The following is a 20,199-nucleotide window of genomic DNA, read 5'->3' as shown; positions in this document are numbered from 1 at the left end:
TGTGATCGTATCACCTCCACTAGCTCGTTGAAAACATAAATGGATTGCGTATTTGAATAGAAATGAACAGAATGAATAGGAAAAGAAAAATGAGAAATATTTAGGAATGATTATGGTTTTTTTCCGAAATGAAAAAATGAAATTGTTTAGAATTGAATTTAGGTTTCCAAAATGGAAATAAAAATGGAAATAGAAATGATTCATTTGCAATTCTATATGGATTACTTAAAAATGATCGGAAGAATGATTTTATATTTTTTAAGTTGTTTTGAAGCCCGAAAATGAAAATAAATCATTCGGTCATAGTGAACATATTGAGTTTTGAAATATTAAACATATTTTCTCAAAATTTTATTAGGGGTAAAATTGTCAAAATTTACTGGGGGTAAGATAAGGATAAGAAAATTGTTTAATATAGAATATTAAAGCTTATGTTGGGAAATATAAAAAATTGAATCAAGTCGAATCACATTACAGAGTATTGGGTCAAAAGGCCTAGGAAGTAGTCGTGATTGGACTCAAAGTGAGAGAGGCTCAAAACCCTCATAATACTTTAAAGAGGCAAAAACCCTTGTAGTAATACTAGGGTGTGGCATCCACCCCACTTCTACTCTAAGTAGGAAGTTGTTTTTCTATTTGATTTAAACCACTACAACTCAACAAGAGTTCTACCTTCTCTTCTTATAAATAGATGAACCGGTAGGGAATAACACACAACTTTGAGAGATTGTTACATTATCAAAAACTAAAGAGAATTTATTCTCAACTATCAAATATATTTTTCCAAAATAAAAATTCTATCGGTTTTTATTTAAGAAGAGAGGATTTTTGTTTTCAACCCAAATAAAAGAGAGAAAACTTTTTCTAATTTTGTGTTTCAATTCAATTGGTTTGAGCCCACACTCAAAGCAGTTCGTGGTACGAGAATGATTTTTCGTAATTAGGTGTAGCAAATTAAAATAGTTTTCACATTTAAGGAGCTTGAACACATGTCTTGGTGTATCGCGACATCAACTCTGTAAAGGGAATAAAACATGAAGAAGGGGTGTTTTGGTCTACATAATCGAACTTTATGCTTAGAAGCGTCAACTAACCTAGGGTTAAGGACGACGACCACTTGAAGGCTATAAATAGACCCCTTTATCACATGTAAAGGGCATTGAAGTTTTAACCTAGTTTTCGTCCATTAAATTTAGTCTTGTTTTCTTTCATTCTTAGATTTTCCTAGTTTTAGTTATTTTCTTTCTTCTGTTAAACTTATGTGGATCCGTGCTTATTATCAATATCAATCAAGATTTCTTAAACTCTCTATTTCAATCCATTCCCTATGATTGATTCTTCCATTTATTCCATGTTGTTTATGAAATCCATGAGGAACTAATCCTTCTATGGGATATTAGCAAGTGAAAAATGATCTCTTAACTATTTTTTAGGGTTATTCAATGGATCAATTGTTTGAGAGAGGAAGAATATGAAACAAACCCTAGGCCTGACAACCACAGGAAGTCATCCAGGTGGGAATTAACCGAAAATTGGTATTGCCCATTCGTGAACACCTTGACCCTAAACCAGTCTGGATTGTGAGGTCGAAAGATAAGTAGTTCTTGCTGACTCATTATGTTATTGGAAGTTCAGAATATCCTACTAGGGTAGTGACTATTTGATTGACGAAGAACCCGAGACGACAGTTGATTGAGATTGCTGAAGCAAGCTAATCACCCATCTTCGGATTTGATTCAATTTACTTCTCTCTATATCTTGGAATTTTACTCTTTTTCTGTTATATTATTTCCTTAGTTTAAGAAACCCTAAATTTATCTCTTATTTTACTTTCGTACTATAACTGACTTAAAGTATTAATTAGATCTTTAATTGTTCTGGTTAAGATTGATTTAGTACTCGCCTCCCTTGGGTACGATCCTCGGAGTACTTATCTACTTCGTTGTAAAATCTATATTACAACTCGACCCATATACTTACGGATAACGCCTTTTAATTTTTCATTCTATTGCAGCATTCACACTCTGGATGTTAGTACATCTAGAGGTGGTCAGAGAACAACGGAGAAGATCGTTTGGTTGAAAATTAGGAACAACAGACGTTCGATAAACTGAAAACATAGGTATGAATTTGATTAGGGTTTATTGCTATAAATATCACAAACCAGGTCGACTTTCAAAATTTTAATTTTTCGTTGTGCAAGAAAACCATTTTCAAACTGGATTTTTCCAAGGTTGTGGTTCTTAGGAAATAGACAGTGAACTATAATCTCTATGTAGGATTTTTTTATAGAACTCTTGTGAGCTGAAAACAGCCATAGGACTTAAATTTAATTTTTCCCAAAAGGAGTCCATGATGAGGAGAAGATGAAGTGATGGCGGTTGAAAACACAATGAATGTCTTGTAGTGAAAAACTATGTAATTTTTTTTATTTTTAATTTTTTTCTAGAAATAGAACCATGGAAACCTTAATTAAGAATTTTATTTTAATTACCCATCTCTTTATATATCTGTTTAGTAATTGTTAAAGATATAATTTGATATATATGAGATGATCCATAGTTGATCTATTAAAGATAATAAGTGTAGTAATGAGAAAATACATGTGTTGTATTGTTCCATTCACTTCTTTAGGTTATTCAATTTCCATAAGAAATGTGGTAATGAGAAGATGCATGTCTAGGATTGACTTTGGCTAGGAAATGCTTGATTTTTAAGAAGTAAAAAATGACTTACCTCCCTTTCCTGGGATCCTACCTGGTGCATGGTTCACATTCACTTTTTTAGATTTTTCGCTTAAAAGAAAAACTGTGGAGAATCAAAATTATAGATTTTATGAATAAATGAATGTGAATATTATAAAATTATTATAGCATGTCATGTATATATGAGATAAGAATACCATATAGTTTAGGAAAGAATGTCATATATATTTGCCATGCATATATTAATCATTCATGATTGAAACTGAAAATTAAAAACCTTGCATAATACCCTACTTGTTTTTTCGACTAATTACTATTTTTAAATAATTTTTATTTTTGTAAGTCTCGACAAACGTACAATAGTCTTGACTCTCTTATTTTAGAATCAATGTCCTAAAATTGTACATGAATTTTAGGAATTAAATAGAAAAATCAATTGATCTCACTGTTTGACAACTATCTAAGTGTTTATACAAAATTCATATTTTTAAGCCAACACCTTGTCATTAATTATGCTCAACAATTCATTCGAGATTGAGCAGGCTGATATGGGATTTTTTTTATAAGCTCTTGGACAATTGTTAAGTAGTGAGATCGGTTGGGTTTTTTTTTTTATAGTATAGGTATAGATATTATTAATTTAGTTTTTACATTTTTTAATCCCTAAAATTTATTAATAATTTTAATTCATTTAGAGTCAATACACTTTTAATTTAAACTGAGGCAATGCTATATGTCTCTCGTTAATTCTCTCACTACACCTCTTACTCTCTCTCACAGATCGTCTTTAAAAGAATAAAAATATAGAGATTGATTTACACAATATGAGGTAACACTCTCTGTAGTAAATTTTGATAGAAAATGTAGCAATTTCATATGAATTTTCTATTAATTATACAGGCGTAAAACATATATAGATAATGTTTTTATAACTGTTGTAAAAGTGGGAAGTGAAGAGATTAATCAACTTTTTATAATGGAAAGCATATTTTGAGGTATTTTAGGTGTTGTTTTTAGTGTTTTTATAACGGAAAGCATATTTTTAAGTATTCTTAGGTGTTGAAATTCTACTTGTTTGGTGGAGAGAGTTCATTGGTGGTGTTCAATGATGGCCTTCGATTTGGTGATCAGCATTTGGGTTGGTGAAGTAGGAAGAGCTTGTGTTCTTTTATCCACGATTGCTTATGTCTTTTTTGTCGACTTTGCTGTCTTTTCTTGAAATTTCTTAGGTGAACAACAAATGGTCAAAGGCCATGGAGTGGGGAATTTGTTTAAGGGATTAGATAAAATTTTTGTATTCATGGAATGGTGATAATTGCATTTTCAAAATTTTCTTTCTTTTGTTTGAGGTTATGGCATCTAATATATTCTTATTTTTTTACATTTTGTAGGAAAACAGGCGTCCATTGCTTTTCATTCATATGCCTAATTTAAGTTTCTGTTGGATATATATAATGAGTTAATAATAGTTTAGTGTATAAATCATGGGCTAGTTTATCTGTTTACGTTCGAAGGCTCGCTCGAAAAGTGAGAAGGTTTGAGTAAAAATATAGACCTGAAAAATGAGTTTAGATAAAAATTAATATTTTTTAAATTGGTCGGGCTTCGAGCAAAATTTTTGGCTCAGGCCTGACTCAAATTTGTCTAAAATTTTTCACTGTTGTTTATTTTTGTTTTGTTGCTATTTGTTGTCATTTTTCTATTATATTGCTAGTATTTTGTTATTATTATTTGGTTATTATATAACTCTTGTTTTATTATTAATTTTCTTACAATTTTAGAGACATTTACTTGCTAAGTTGCAACTATCTTAGTGTTATTTAAGTATAAAATTTTTTAATGTATTTTTAATTTGTTAGGAAATATTTATTTTAATGTTTTTAGTATATTTGATGTATTATATAAAAAATAATATAAATTTTTTAATACAAGCAGGACGAGATCAAGTTTAAGAGAGAGAGAGAGAATTAGAAAGAGATGAGAGAGTGAGTGAGTGAGTGAGTGAGTGAGTGAGTGTGAGAGAGAGTGAGAGAGAGAGAGAGAGAGAGAGAGAGAGAGAGAGAGAGAGAGAGAATTAGAATAAAGCTTAATTTTCTTGTATATCCATTGTATACACGTTCCTTTCCTTAAATAACGATAGTAGTTGGTACAACCCTAATACCCAGGCTGTCAAAACTACCCAACTAATATTGGCAAACAACCACAGAAATAAAACAACCATAGAAATGTACTGTATTACTAACGATGGTGCACACCGTTTAACTAAACATCAAAACTCATCATTTTTATTTATTTACTTTCTACCCAGCTCCCTAAGAGATCTTTATCCTCAAGGATCGAATTGTGGAAACTATTGCCGTAGGACTTCCAACTTTCCCCAAGTAGCATCTTCCGAAAATATGTTAGCCCATTCCAACTTGATTACCTTGTTTAACCATGTGACGATCTAACACTCGAACTGGTTCTTTTAACATGGCTCCGTCAGTTCCTACCAAAGGTAGTTGAGGCTGAGTAGGGGCTTTTCCTATGTGTTTTTTCAGTTGCAATACATGAAATGTGGGATGAATGCGGGATCCTGGAGGTAACATAAGTTTGTATGCCAACTCTCCTACCTTGGCTTCCACCATGAATAAACCCAAAATACTAGGGGGCAAACTTTTGGTTGGTGATTCGGTGCACCATCATTTGCCGATAAAGCTAGAGCTTGCGGTATATGAAATCCCTTTATTGGAAGGTGAGGTCACTTTGTTTTTTGTCTGCCATTTGTTTCATTCATGTTTGTTCTCTCTTTAGATGGAATTAAAGGAGCTTGTGGGCCACTTCTCTCTACTAGAGGCTGTGATATACTTTGTCGACGTTGGAGAGACCAGCTAGGTATGGAAGGTGGTGAGGTGGCTCTTGCGTATAGTGCCTCATAAGACGTAGTCTGTATGGTAGATTGGAAAGTGGTGTACCACCATTCTTCTAAAAGTAGACATGAATGCCAATCGTTGGGTCGTTCTCCTATCATACAATGTATATAAACTTCAAGACAACATTTGAGAACCTCCGCTTATCTATTGGTTTGTGGGTGGTAGGCTGTGGACATGTGGAGTTTGGTTTCAAGTCATTTGAACAGTTCTTACAAAATTGGCTGACAAAAATCCTGTTACGATTCGGTATCAGTACCTTTAAAACTCCATGCAACTTATAAATGTTATCCAAATATGCATAAGAAACCATGCTGGTAGTAAACTTATGAGCTAGGGACACAAAGTGGCGATATTTTATCAATTGATTGATCACAACAAGGTTGTGTCCTTCCCCTTTGATAACAGTAAGCCGCTAATAAAAACCAAACTGACCATCGCCCAAGCTCGATTTGGAATGGGTAATGGTTGAATTAAGCTCGGGTATACAACGTTATCGACTTTATAATGTTGGAAATTGGGCATTCTGAAACCCATTACTTGATTTGCTTGGTAAGTCCCTTCCAAGAAACCAAGGTTGCTAGTCGATGTCGGGTTGCATGTGTACCCGAATGTCCCCCAATTGAACTCTCATGGAAATACCTAAAAAAAATTTTTATTAGCTCACCAACATCCCCAACAACCAATTTTCCCTTTCTACGCAATTTATGGTCATCCCAAAAATAGTTAGGGTGTAACGCTACCAATTGTTAGACAACTAAGCATATTTTGTACAACTTGGGGTCCAACATCTAAGAGTCTTGTACTCTTTACCATGTTAATGGGGTCGCCTTGGTAAAGCATTAGTAGCTGCGTTGTGTATCCCCTGTCGACAGCTTACCACAAAATCGTAGGCAAGCATCTTGGCTACCCATTGTTGCTAGTGTGGTGTAATGGCTTACTTCTCTTGAAGGAAACACAAGCTCTGGTGGTTAGTTTGTATGTGAAACGTCCTTCCCACAATATATGAGTGCTATTTCTTGACAGCCAGCAGGGTTGTTAATATTTCATTGTCATAAATTAAAAAAGTTTGGTTTTTTACACCCAAATCCTTGCTAAAAATGCCCGAAAACTTCCCCTGTTGATGGAGCACAACACCAGCATCTACCCCGCTAGCATTTTTATTCACATAAAATTCCAATTGGAAGTTAGGCAAAGCCAAAACTAGTTCTGTACAAAGAGCCTGTCTAAGGTGAATGAAAGTTGTTTCGGCCTCTGGTGGCCATTGTCATCATTATCTTTTTTTAGCAACTCGATCAACAATTGTGCCAGAATACCATAATTCTTGATAAAGCGCTTGTAGTGGTCGGATTGTCCAAGAAACCCTCTTAACTATTTGAGAGATGTAGGTCTTGGTCAATTTATTAAAGAAGATATGTTGGTAAGATCTATGGATACGGATTCGTTAAAGATTAAATGACATAAATTTTTTATCTCGGATACCCCAAAGCTATATTTCAATTGCTTAACGTATAGGCGATGTTCCCAGAGTTGTTGCAACACTGCTCGAAAGTGGTTGTGTCAAAATCTATAATATCCGCCAATTCTAGAGTGATTGGGGGTGAGTTTCGAGCTTTCACTTTCGTCTTGAAAAATCAAGGGGTAATTCATAAACTATCTTGCCCTCATACGTCTGAACAGAATGGGGTGGCTGAGCATAAACACCGGCATATTATTGACATGGGTCTTACTCTTTTGGTTTAAGCAGATATTTCTATGGAGTATTAGGGTTATGCATTCAGTTGTGCTATTCATCTTATCAATCGTCTTCCTACCTCGGTGTTGAAAGGACAATCTCCATACAAGGTTCTACATAGGAAAGATCCAACGTATAATCACTTACGAGTGTTTGAGTGTTGTTGTTTTCCATATTTGCATCCTTTTTTGCGTCGCAAGTTAGATTTTCATTCTCAACCATGTACATTTTTGGGATATAGCTCTCAACATAAAGGTTATCAATGTCTCACACCAGATGGAAAGATCATTATCTCTCGTCATGTTGTGTTTGATGAACATCGATTTCTGTTTACTATGTTTGGTCTGGGAGGCTCCTCATCCTTGTCTGGGCAGTCTTTCTCACCAATATATGTTCCACTTGTTAAGCCTCTCTATTCTCAGCTCACAGAGCCCTCGTTCGTTCAATCTCCTGAGTTGTCCTCTCCTTCTGATCAGAGTCTCTCAACATCTACAATTCTTCAGGATAACCTAAGCTCTGGTCCTACATTGTGTTCTATTCATGATAATATAACTACTAATACTCTATCATTTCCTACTGTTTTGTTATCTTCTTCTACTGCTGAGTCCTATCATTTACCCCTAACAAATACACATTCAATGGTTACTAGGTCTAAGGCTGGCATATTTAAACCCAAAGCACTGTCAGTTGAAGCTATTGAGCCTCACACGATTGAGGGAGCATTTTCTACCACAGAATGGCGTACTGCTACTTAGGCTGAATACGATGCTCTCATTAACAACTCCACTTGGGAACTTGTTCCATTACCAAGTGGTCGAAAGGTGATCAAGTGTAAATGGCTCTTCAAAGTGAAAAAAAATCCGAACGGCACGATTGCCCGTCAAAAGGCTCGATTAGTGGCTAAAGGGTGTTCTCAAGTACCTGGGTGTGATTTCAAGGAAATGTTTAGTCCGGTGGTCAAACCTGCTACTACTCGAGTCATACTATCTGCTGTTGTTTCAAAAGGCTGGCAACTCCATCAGGTAGATGTCAATAATGTTTTTTTAAATGGCGATCTTACTGATGAAGTGTTTATGCAGCAACCTCCAGGGTATGTTTAGTTTAGCTCTGATACCATGTCAAAATCTATAATGAATAAGGTAAAACAACATTGAACATGAAAATAAGTATTGGTTATTATTTTTCTTCCATTTACAATCATAGTATTTATAGAGTATATGAGTTAGCTACTGCACATAACTGCTGCTAACACTTTAACAAATTAAAATGAATAACAAACTAATCCAGACTAACTGCTAAACTAATTACTAACAATACTAGTAGTTGTTACTTTTATACTTTAACAGGTTGAGATGCTCATTCCAAGTAAATGAATAAACAAGTATATCGTCAAAGAAAACCAACACTGATTTCTAGAAAAATGGTTTGAATACAGTGTTCATCATGGATTGAAAGGTAGCTGGTGCATTTGTCAAGCCAAAGGGCATGACTAAAAACTCGTAGTGGCCCTCATGTGTCAAAATGTGGTCTTGAAAATGTCTCAATTCCTCATTTGAATCTGGTGGTACCTAGAACGCAAGTCGGGTTTTGAAAAGAAGGTAACATGACCCAGTTGGTCAAAGAGCTCTTCAATAATTGGAATGGGGTATTTGTCTTTAATTGTCATTTGGTTGAGTTTTTGATAGTCCATGTAGAGCTGCCAACTCTCATCTTTCTTACGGACCATAATGACTGGAGAAGCAAAAGAGTTGTTGTTCTTTTGAATAATGTCAGCCTCGAGCATCTCATGCTCTAATTTCTCAATTTCCTCGTTCTAGAGGCTGAGATATCGATAAGGTCGAATGCGTACTATGGTCTTTTCGTCTTTTAGATGGATGTGATGGTCATGAAGCCTCGCCGGAGGTAAGCTAGAAGGGACCTCAAAAATATCGTGTATTCATCTAAGAGTAGCTGCAAGTCTTTTAGATGGTCGTGAGTGGAGGATGTCACAACAACTTGTTGGGCTGAAGCCATAAGAAGTATGTTGAATCCAAGTGGGAAATGTTTATGGACTATAAAACCTAATATAATCTATAGAGCTCTGGTTTGTATACCTTGGAGGATGCATGTCTTGTCTTGATGCTAAAATTACATGGTAAGTGAAGAAAAGTCCCATGCTATAGGTTCTAAGGCGTGTAACCATTGAATACCCAAAACAAAATCGCATCTAAATTAGGGAAAAATCATGAAGTTCGTAGTAAATGTATGATTCTGAGCAGTCCAAGTGACTCCCTTACAGTGACCTTAAGTCATGATAACCCTACCATTGGCAATAGTTACCCTTAGAGAGGAAGAGTGGTCGACAGGTAACTTCAGGTTTTTGACTAGTTGAACATCCATAAAGTTATGGGTGCTTCTAGAGTCAATGAACATTGTTGCTGCCAGTGACCCAAAGTGCACTACAATCTGCATGGTTTTTGGCTCTCACATGGTTTTTGTCCCATGAGAGCCATGCATAGCATGGAAAGATAGTACGGGTGCTGAGTTTGTATCTTTTTCCTGAGTCGATTGTTCTAACACCTCTGGACAGTCTTGGACGTCCTCTGATTCTCAATCATTCATAGGTTCTAACAATAGTTGGTAAAGTTGAGACCAATAGTATATTTTGCCCCACACCAAAAACAAAGCCATCACTTCTATTGGTCATCCCTCTCAGCTTGAGAGAGAGCCTTAGTGGGATATTTTTGTCTCGATGGCCCAACACTAGTAGTGGAACTTGTATTAACATGAAGAGCTTGGTTTGGAATAGAAGTGGACCCGATCTTAACAGCTGGTAAGAAAGTTTTCGGTCTAGCTTGTCCTCCTGATCCAATAGAAACCCATTTTTTCATGGATGTAGCCAAGATAGTTTACACATGTTTTGCCATTAGATACCCTTCAACTAAGTTCTTGGGCTTAAACAATATTAAATATTGCCTCAACTAAGTTTGAGATTGTTGGTGAAAATACTCAATGCGTAGAACTCAGACAGTTGGAGTTGGTTTAGTAAACTCACAAACGCATAATGAAAGTGGCCAATCGACCCTTGCTGCTTAAGGGAGATTAATTCAGCCATCAGATCTTAGAAGAAAGTCAAACCACATCTAGGGATTTAAATAGTGGTCCGATACCGGAATAGTGGCCGCTATATAGTGGTAGCGGCGCCGTCCGAAATCGCTACTGCTGAAAATAGCAGTGTAAAGCGGAGTCACACCGATAGCAGTGGATCATGGCCGTAATTTAATGGGTAACGGACAATTACAGCAATAACGGGTCGCTATTCCCGTTATTTTCCATTACTGTAAAATTAAAAAAAATCCATTTCCTCTAACCAAAAATCAACAGAAATATAATAAGACAAAAGGGAATATAGTCCCTTACGTGCAAAATTCGAGAGTTTTCAATCAAAAAAGTAAATTGAAGTCCAAATAAATAGAAAAAAGCAATCAAAAGCAATAGAAAATATGGAATTCTCATATTTCGGTTTAGACTCTAAACTCCAAACCAAACGGTAAACAAAATCACAACACAGCTACCATTGAACTCGAGAAGCAAACCCTAATCACTTGCAGTCTTGCACATTCGGAGATTCATAATTTTCAAGTAAGTAAGTACCTGAAATTTTTTGTCTTGATTCTTACTTGTTTTTGCCGTAAAATGCAAATATTGTTGTAAGTTACAAACAACTCTTGAATCTGCAGTGCAAATATGTTCTTTAGACTTTAGGTTAGGGATGAAGGGAGAGGGGATTAGATGACTCGAATGGGTTTGAAAATGGATGTAGAGAAAAATGATGAAGGATGCCAGAGATTTTGAATAGTTTTTTTCTCTCTTTTTTCGTTTTTAATTTCTCCTTTCTGTTTACTTTTCAATTTTGACGTTTGGATTTTCTAAAAGTCAGATTTTATTATGTCAAGGTAGATTTTTTATTATTGTAAAGCATTAAGGATCATTTATTAGCTCCTGCTCCTGGCACATGCATTGATGTGTTGGTTAGTGGATAGTTTAATGCATTAAATCTTAAAAAAAACATTATTTAATGCATGGTCTAAAATTTTCTAATTAAAAATTATTGAATACTTAATGATATTTTTTTATTTTTAAATAATTATATTTTAAAATAATAAGATTTAATTTTTTTAATATTAATATTTATTTCAATTTTAATATATTTAAATTTCATAATTTATTTTATTATGCTTTTAATGAAAAAATTATAGCCTCCATCACTTATGACTTGTATTATAAAAGGTAAAAAATCAAGACAAATTAATTCATCGTATTTTTCTTCATCAAATCCGATAGATGACTTCAATTCACTACACCAAAACAGGCTTTTAGCGGCACCTTTAGTGGTGTTTTCATAAAAAACGTCGGTAAAAATCGAGCATTCGCGGCGTTTTGTTAAAAATGCCGCTAAAAAGAACCATTAGCGGCGGTTTTAAGAAAAATGCCGCAAAAAACCAAAGCCCAACGACGTCGTTTTCCTACCTTTCGGGTCTTTAGCGGCGTTTTATTAAGAAGTGCCGCTAATGCTGTAGGCTTTAGCGGCGTTTTTAAATAAGCGCCGCTAATTCTATGGGCTTTAGCGGCGTTTTTGAAAAAGTGCCGCTAATGCTTTGGCCTTTAGCAGCGTTTTTGTAAAAGCGCCGCTAATGCTTTGGCCTTTAGCGGCATTTTCTGGAAAAGCACCGCTAATGCTAGGGTCTTTAGCGGCGTTTTCTGGAAAAGCGCCGCTAAGGACATTTTATCTTAACTAGTTTATTTATATTAATTAAATAAAATTCAATTTATTTGTAATTGAATATTTAAAATCTTCAAAAAAAAACATGTGGAAATAATTTGAAATAAAATAAATGAAAAATTAAAATACTATTATTTAAAATAATTTTTAAGTTTTTTGGGTACATGATTACTGATTGTTTTTTAATTTATATATGAAATAATTTCTTATATAATCGTAAAAGAGATAGTATTAATTTTAAAATATTGAATTAATTATCACTGTAGTTTAGGGTTTTTGGTTTAGGGTATATATATGATTATTAATTTAAGATTTAAGGCCGGTTTAGGAGTTATTATTTTAAGGTTAATGTTTAGGGGTTAGGAGTTAGACGTTAAGCGTTAATAGTTAAGGATTTAAGGTTTAGGGATTTAGGGGTCAAGTTAGGGTTTTGGGTTTAGATTAATTAGTTTTTTAATTTATATTTTAAATATGTTTTTATATAATTGTAAAAGAGATATATAATAATAAATTTGTTTAAGGTTTTTGGTTTAGGGTATATGATTAATTTAAGATTTAAAACCGGGTTAGGAGTTATTATTTTAAGGTTTAGGGGGTATGGATTTAGGGATTATGGTTTAAGGGTTGGGATTTAAAGGTTTGGGGTTTGGGGTTAGACGTTAGACATTAGGGGTTAAGAATATGATTTAGGTTTTAGGCTGAATTCAGGGGTTGGGTTTAGGGTTTTAGGTTTAGATTAATTAGTTTTTTAATTTATATTTTAAATATTTTAAATATTTTCTTATATAATTATAAAAGAGATATTTATGAATTTGTTTAGGGTTTAGGGTTTAGGGTATTAATTTAATATTTAATGCCAGTTTAGGAGTTACTATTTTAAGGTTTATGGAGTATGGATTTAGGGATTAGGGACTAGGGATTATGGTTTAAGGGTTGGGATTCAAGGTTTAGGGGTTAGGGGTTAGGGGTTAGACGTTAGGGGTTAAGAATTATATGATTTAGGGTTTAGAGATTCAGGGTCAAGTTAGGGTTTTAGGTTTAGATTAATTAGTTTTTTTAATTTATATGTATTGAATGGTTAAATTAGGATTTAAGGTTAATTAAGGGTTTAGTACTTAAGATTTATTAAATGATAAAATTTTATACAATTAATTAATGCTTTTATATTTAAAAAATTTAATCTAAACCATTTGATATATTTAAATATTAGTTTAAATAGAATTAATAAATAAGTTATAAAAGTAATAGATTGATATATATAAGAATATTTAGGTATAATTATTTATTTTGGATATATAGGACCACATTATAAGAAATAAAAAACATTAGCGACATTTGGGTAGAAACGCCGCAACTATGTACCCATTTTTTTGGAAACGGCGTCATATCCATTTAGAAATTTAATTTAATTTGTGGCGTTTTATGGGAAAACGCCACAAATATGTATTATAATTTATCAAAACGGCCCCGTTTCAGAAGAGTAGTGTAATCTATTAGTGGCGTTTATGCTAGAAACGCCGCAAGGATGTATTAATGTTTTTCAAAACGTCACCGTTTCAGTTCAGGACTTGACATTTTAGTGGCGTTTTTCCGGAAAACGCCGGAAATATGAATTAAAGTTTCTTAAAACGGCACCGTTTCTTTTCAGTAAGTTAATTTTTAGTGGCGTTTTTTCTAAAAACGCCACAACTATATATTGAAGGTTCTTAAAACAGTGCTGTTTCAGAATTTAATTTTGGCAATTACGCAGGACCACATTATAAGGAAAAAAAACATTAGCGGCGTTTGGGTAGAAACACCGCAACTATGTACCCATTTTTTCAAAACGGCGTCGTACCTATTTAGAAATTTAATTTAATTTGTGGCGTTTTTTGGGAAAACGCCATAAATATGTATTATAATTTCTCAAAATGGCATAGTTTCAGAAGAGGAGTGTAATCTATTAGTGGCGTTTATGCTAAAAACGCCGCAATTATGTATTAATGTTTTTCAAACCGTCAATGTTTCTCTTCAGGTCTTGAAATTTTAGTGGCATTTTTCGGGAAAACGCCGGAACTATGGATTAAAGTTTCTTAAAACAGCACCGTTTCTATTCAGTAAGGTAATTTTTAGTGGCGTTTTTGCTAAAAACGCCGCAAATATATATTTAAGGTTCTTAAAACGGTGCTGTTTCAGAATTTAATTTTGGCAATTATGGAAGCAATAGCGGCGATTTTTCCCTAAAACGCCGCAAATCTGTATACTTAGTCTAAAACGGCGCCGTTTCTTTACACGTTGTTAAACATCAGTTTAAGTCTATCGATTTAGTATCTGAAAAAGAAAGAAAAGAAAAAAACACAGAGTAAGGCAGAGTAGAGAATCGAAAGGAAAAAAAACAGAAATACAAAAATACAAAGAAAAAAAATCAGAAGAGAACTCAGGAATCAAAAGAAACAAAGCAAGAGTTGAATCGATCTACACTCTGTTATCAAAGCTACGGAATTTTTGTTTTAAAGGTAACCCTTTTTCCCTCAATAATCGATCTACATTTAGGGTTTTCTTTAAGTCAAATTGGGGATTTTTTTAATCTATGGTTAATCTTCTTTTTTTTCTTGTTGCATGTTAGGGTCGATAATTTTGTAGAAAAAGATATGCATGTTAGGGTTTGTACTCCATTTGTGGGGATTCTATTTCACGGTTTATTAATTTAATTTAGGGTTTAACTTCTAAAGTATACTTGTTTTCTTATTTTGGTATCTAATTATTTTGGTATACTCAAATTTTCAATTTGGTTTCCATTATTTTTATTCGTTTGAATGTCTTTGACCATTCCTCTAGCTAATCTGCAGTAGAAAATATCATCATTTCATGTTTATTGAGAACTGTTTCTTAGCATATGTTGCAAAATGTTAATATTGTTGGTGGCTTTTTTAATATTGTTGGTGGCTTTTTTAAGTGCAGGACACAAAAGGGAAAATCTAGCTAAATTGAATCTCAAAATAATAATGAAGTTATTATTATGTTTATTGAAACCCAAATTTCTATGTATTCAACTCAACAAGTGTTAGAATGCTGCTGCAGATTAAATTTCTATGTTTATTTTACTTGGATTTTGAGTGATCCACGATTGTGGAGATAATGGAATGTGTATGCCTTTTTAAAAAAAATCATATATTTGAAGAATAATATCTTGTATTAATTCTTGGGTTTTGTTTTCTAGTTTGTTTTCTAGTCTGTTTTGCGAGATTTTCTATTTTCTGTTTTGCAAATACCTGTTCTGTTTATTTGTCTTGTTTTGCGATAGCAAAATATATTATTTAATAATAGATCTTTTTTATATTTAGTTAAATGTAACTAATTATATCTTGTGGGTTATGAGACTCAATGCTGCTTTGCCGAAATTGTGACTGTAGACAGGCTGTAGACAGCAGCTTAGCTACTGTCAAGTGTTCATAATTTGTAAAAGAATGGTTGGTTAGATCCTAAATTTAGGCTACTGTCAAATGTTCTTTGATGTGAATTTGATATTAAATATTTCATCTGAATCAAAGTTGTTAAATATTTGATATTAATATTTGGTATGAATAATGAAGTGAATTTGATATGGAAATATTTCATACGGTAATTCTGAAGAAATATAGAGTCCTGTTCTGCATTGGTCTTTATGTATTGTTCTAATTGTTGTGATAATTAAAATTCAAATTTAGATTTGAATCTTAATTTAGTTAAATATTCTTTTGTTTCCTTCTGTTATTTTTTTCTGTTTTGTTGGTACTAATTTACTTGTGTGTGTGTTTTTTTTTCAGAAGTTTGCTTCGAAGTTGAGGAAATTTGAGGTATTTATTTCTATGTTTCCCTAGATAGTTTTCTTAAAAAAACACCTCCAAATATTTAAATTTCGGATTTGGTTATATTTTAGCTTTATCGTTTAATTATTTTTTTTAGTTTAAAAACGAATTAAGATTTTTGGTTTTAAAGCTGTGGGTATCGGTTTTAATTATCATCTTTGCTTTATATGTTGCTAGCTCAATTTGCGTGTAACTTTGCAGCTTATTACAAGTTATGCTAGTTTTAAATTATGCTTGTTATTTTTGTACGTATCATTTACCCAAGAAAAAAAATTACGCAAATTGTTAAAATTCAGATTATGATTCTTAAATCACTTTTTATATTTGAGTAATTGAATAAATTATGGGCGATTAGTTTATTCGGTTTAATGTGAATAAATTATCGATTTTTGATTTTATGTCAATGAATAAATTATCGACGTTAGATGTGATTAATTGATTGAATGTTAATGTTTAATAATCTACGATTATTCAATAAATTGATCGATTAATTGATTGACTGTCAGTGAATTGTGAATGAATGTCAATGAATTATTAATATATATATATTTAAAATTTATAACTTACATTACTTAAATATATTAATTACTAAAATTTACTTAAATATATTACTTAAATACATTACTTACTAGAATTTACTTAAATATATTACTTAAATACATGACTTACTAAAATTAAAGTATATATTACATTACTTACATTACTTACTAAAATATATTACATTACTTAAATATATTACTTACAAAAATTTATAACTTACATTACTTAAATATATTACATTACTTAAAATTTATATATATATATATTTAAAATTTATATATATGGTATGAATATATAACCTATATTTCAATTTTATTGTCAATAAATTTTATAATTTTAAAAATAATTGTAAATGTTATTTTTAAATATTAAAACCTATATTTTTAATATATCACCCCATAAATGGTATGGATATATAACCTATATGTCAATTTTATTGTCAATAAATTTTATAATTTTAAAAATAATTGTAAATGTTATTTTTAAATATTAAAACCTATATTTTTAATATATCACCCCATATATGGTATGGATATATAACCTATATGTCAGTTTTATTGTCAATAAATTTTATAATTTAAAAAATAATTGTAAATGTTATTTTTAAATATTAAAACCTATATTTTTAATATATCACCCCATATATGGTATGGATATATAACCTATATGTCAATTTTATTGTCAATAAATTTTATAATTTTAAAAATAATTATAAATAGGATACATAAAAGTGAAATACTTACATAATATAAACTTATATATAAACTTGCATAACTTACATAATAACATAATAACTTACATAATACATAGCTTACATAACTTACATAATACACAACTTACATAATACATAACTTTGATAACTAACATTATACACAACTTACATAATACATTACTTACTTAATATACATAGCCTACAAAACTTACATAATACACAACTTACATAACTTAAATAACTTACATAACTTACTTGTGTAATTTATTGTCAACGTCAGACTTCAAGAATTAAGATATGGACCGATCTTGGATGAATTTGTCAAGGGTAAGCAACGGTTATCGAAACGGAGTTGAGACTTTTCTAAATTTTGCATTTCAATATGCAGGCCAAGAGAACATGATTCTTTACCCGTGTAAGAAGTGTGTCAACATAAACTGGCATTATCGCGAAGTTGTATACGAGTATCTAATTGTTGATGGGTTTGTTCAGGGTTATAAAAATGACTTTTTCATGGAGAATGCCCGCCTAGTACCTCCTCTTCAACGATGGATGTATCTTATCCTGGTACTGCTTACCATCAGTTTGTTGGAGGGGATGACATGGAATGTATGTTGCGGGATGCATTTAATATGCACAATCATGGTGATGCATTTAATATGCACAATCATGGTTTTTAGTCGTCATTCCCAGCTGACTTTATGGCATCTGATGATTGTAATGTTGGTGCAAATGCTTTTACCGAACCGGGAACAAGTGTACCTCATGAAGAGCCGAATGCAGAAGCAACGAAGTTCTATGCGCTACTTAATTAGATGAACGAAGAACTATATGAGGGATCAAAATTTTCAAAAATGTCTTTCTGCATTCGTCTTTTCCAGTTAAAATGTTTGGGAGGGTGGACCGGGAACTCATTGACAATGCTGTTAGAGTTTTTGAGAGAAATGTTTTCGTTTGCAAAAATCCCTCAGTCATGCAAAGATATGAAGAAAATGATAAAAGACTTAGGTCTTGGGTACAACAAAATCTATAGTTGCTCGAATGATTGCATGTTGTATTGGGGCGATCGGAGAAACCAACAATGCTGTCATGTATGCGGCGAATCCCGTTGGATAAATAGAAACACAGAAGATGGGAACGACGATGAAAATGATGCACAGCCAAGAAAGAAGCTGGTCAAGATTTTGCGGTATTTTTCGCTGATACCAAGGCTTCAAAGGCTTTTCATGTCATCGAAGACAGCGGAGTCAATGACATGGCACCATGAAGGACGAACCGATGATGGATTATTAAGGCATCCGGCAGATTCTTTAACTTGGAAATCATTTGACAATAAATTTTCAAGCTTTGCAAGCGATCCTAAGAGTGTGAGGCTTGGCCTAGCATCTGATGGATTTAATCCTTACAAGATCATGAGTACTGCATACAGTACTTGGCCAGTAGTGCTTGTTCCTTACAATCTGCCTCCGTGGATTTGCATGAAGTAGTCTTCCCTTATCTTATCTTATCTATGATTATCCCTGTAGAGAAAGGGCCCGAGAATGATATCGACATTTATTTACAATCACTTATTGAAGAGTTAAAACAATTATGGGTTGGTGTCGAGACATACAATGTGCTGAGGAAGGAGAACTTTAATTTACGTGCAGCTTTGATGTGGACCATTAATGACTTCCCCGCTTATGCCAATTTATCCGGTTGGAGTACCAAGGGTCGTTATGTGTGCCCTTGTTGTGCTGCACAAACATGTTCACAATGGTTATACAATGGGAAGAAGTTCTCTTACATGGGGCATCATCGGTGGTTACCGGAAAATCATAGATTTAGATTTCAGAGTTCGGCATTTGACGGTACTGAAGAGTTCAGAGAAGCTCCTTCGCAGACAAGTGGATCTGAAATCTTGTTAATGTTGGAATATATGAATTTCAGTTATGGGAAGATGAATCAACCGGCAAACACGTAAAGAAATAGAAGATCAAATGATGAAACTGATGATAACTCTGACGAAGAGGATGATCCTAATGAGGCGGACTTGTGGAAAAAAAGAAGTATTTTTTTGAGTTGCCTTATTGGGAGCAGCACCTTTTACGACACAATCTTGATGTTATGCATATTGAGAAAAATGTCTGCGAGAACATTGTCTGTACAATTTTGAATGTAGAGGGAAAATCAAAAGACAATCTTCAGAGTCGACTTGATTTAGTTCAGATGGGAATTCGACCTGATCTTCATCCGAATCCACTTCCGAATGGTAAATATCGGCTGCTGCCTTCTATTTTCTCAATGTCGAAGACAGAGAAAGAAGTGTTCTGCATGGTGTTGAAGGATATAAAGGTTCCAGATGCGTATGCATCAAATATATCTCGATGTGTTAGTGTTAAAGATCGAAGACTATATTCACTAAAATCATATGACTATCACATCTTGATGCAAGATTTATTGCCAGTTGCTCTACGATGTTGTATTTCGAAGAAGGTGACGTCTTGTATAATTGAACTATCCAATATAATGAAAGCCATTTGTGGCAAAGTTTTGGATGTTCAAGAACTTCAGAAGGTACAGGATCGAGCCACTTTAACTTTATGCAACATGGAGAAAATCTTCCCACCTTCCTTCTTCATTATTATGGTTCACTTGATAATCCATCTCTCGCATGAAGCAATTCTTGGCGGACCCGTTTTCTATCGATGGATGTATCCCATAGAAAGGTGTTAATTACAATTTTTAAAATTTTCCTTCATTCACCTATATGCCTTTAGTTATAACTTTTGATAATGTTGTATATCGTGTTTAGGTTCCTATCCAAATTAAAGTCTTATTGCCGCAACAAGCGTTATCCAGAAGGATCGATTGCTGAAGGCTACTTGGCAGAGGAATGTATGACCTTCTGTTCAAGATATTTGGAAGATGTTGAAACAAGGTTGAACAGACCAAATAGAAATGCTGGACTCACGGATCATAACTTTGCCGATAATTATTTGTTCCAAAGTTTTGGAGAACCAATCGGTA

This window comes from Gossypium hirsutum, chromosome D07 (assembly GCF_007990345.1).
Source record: "Gossypium hirsutum isolate 1008001.06 chromosome D07, Gossypium_hirsutum_v2.1, whole genome shotgun sequence".
NCBI lineage: Eukaryota > Viridiplantae > Streptophyta > Magnoliopsida > Malvales > Malvaceae > Gossypium > Gossypium hirsutum.
This window is presented reverse-complemented; position numbering follows the sequence as displayed.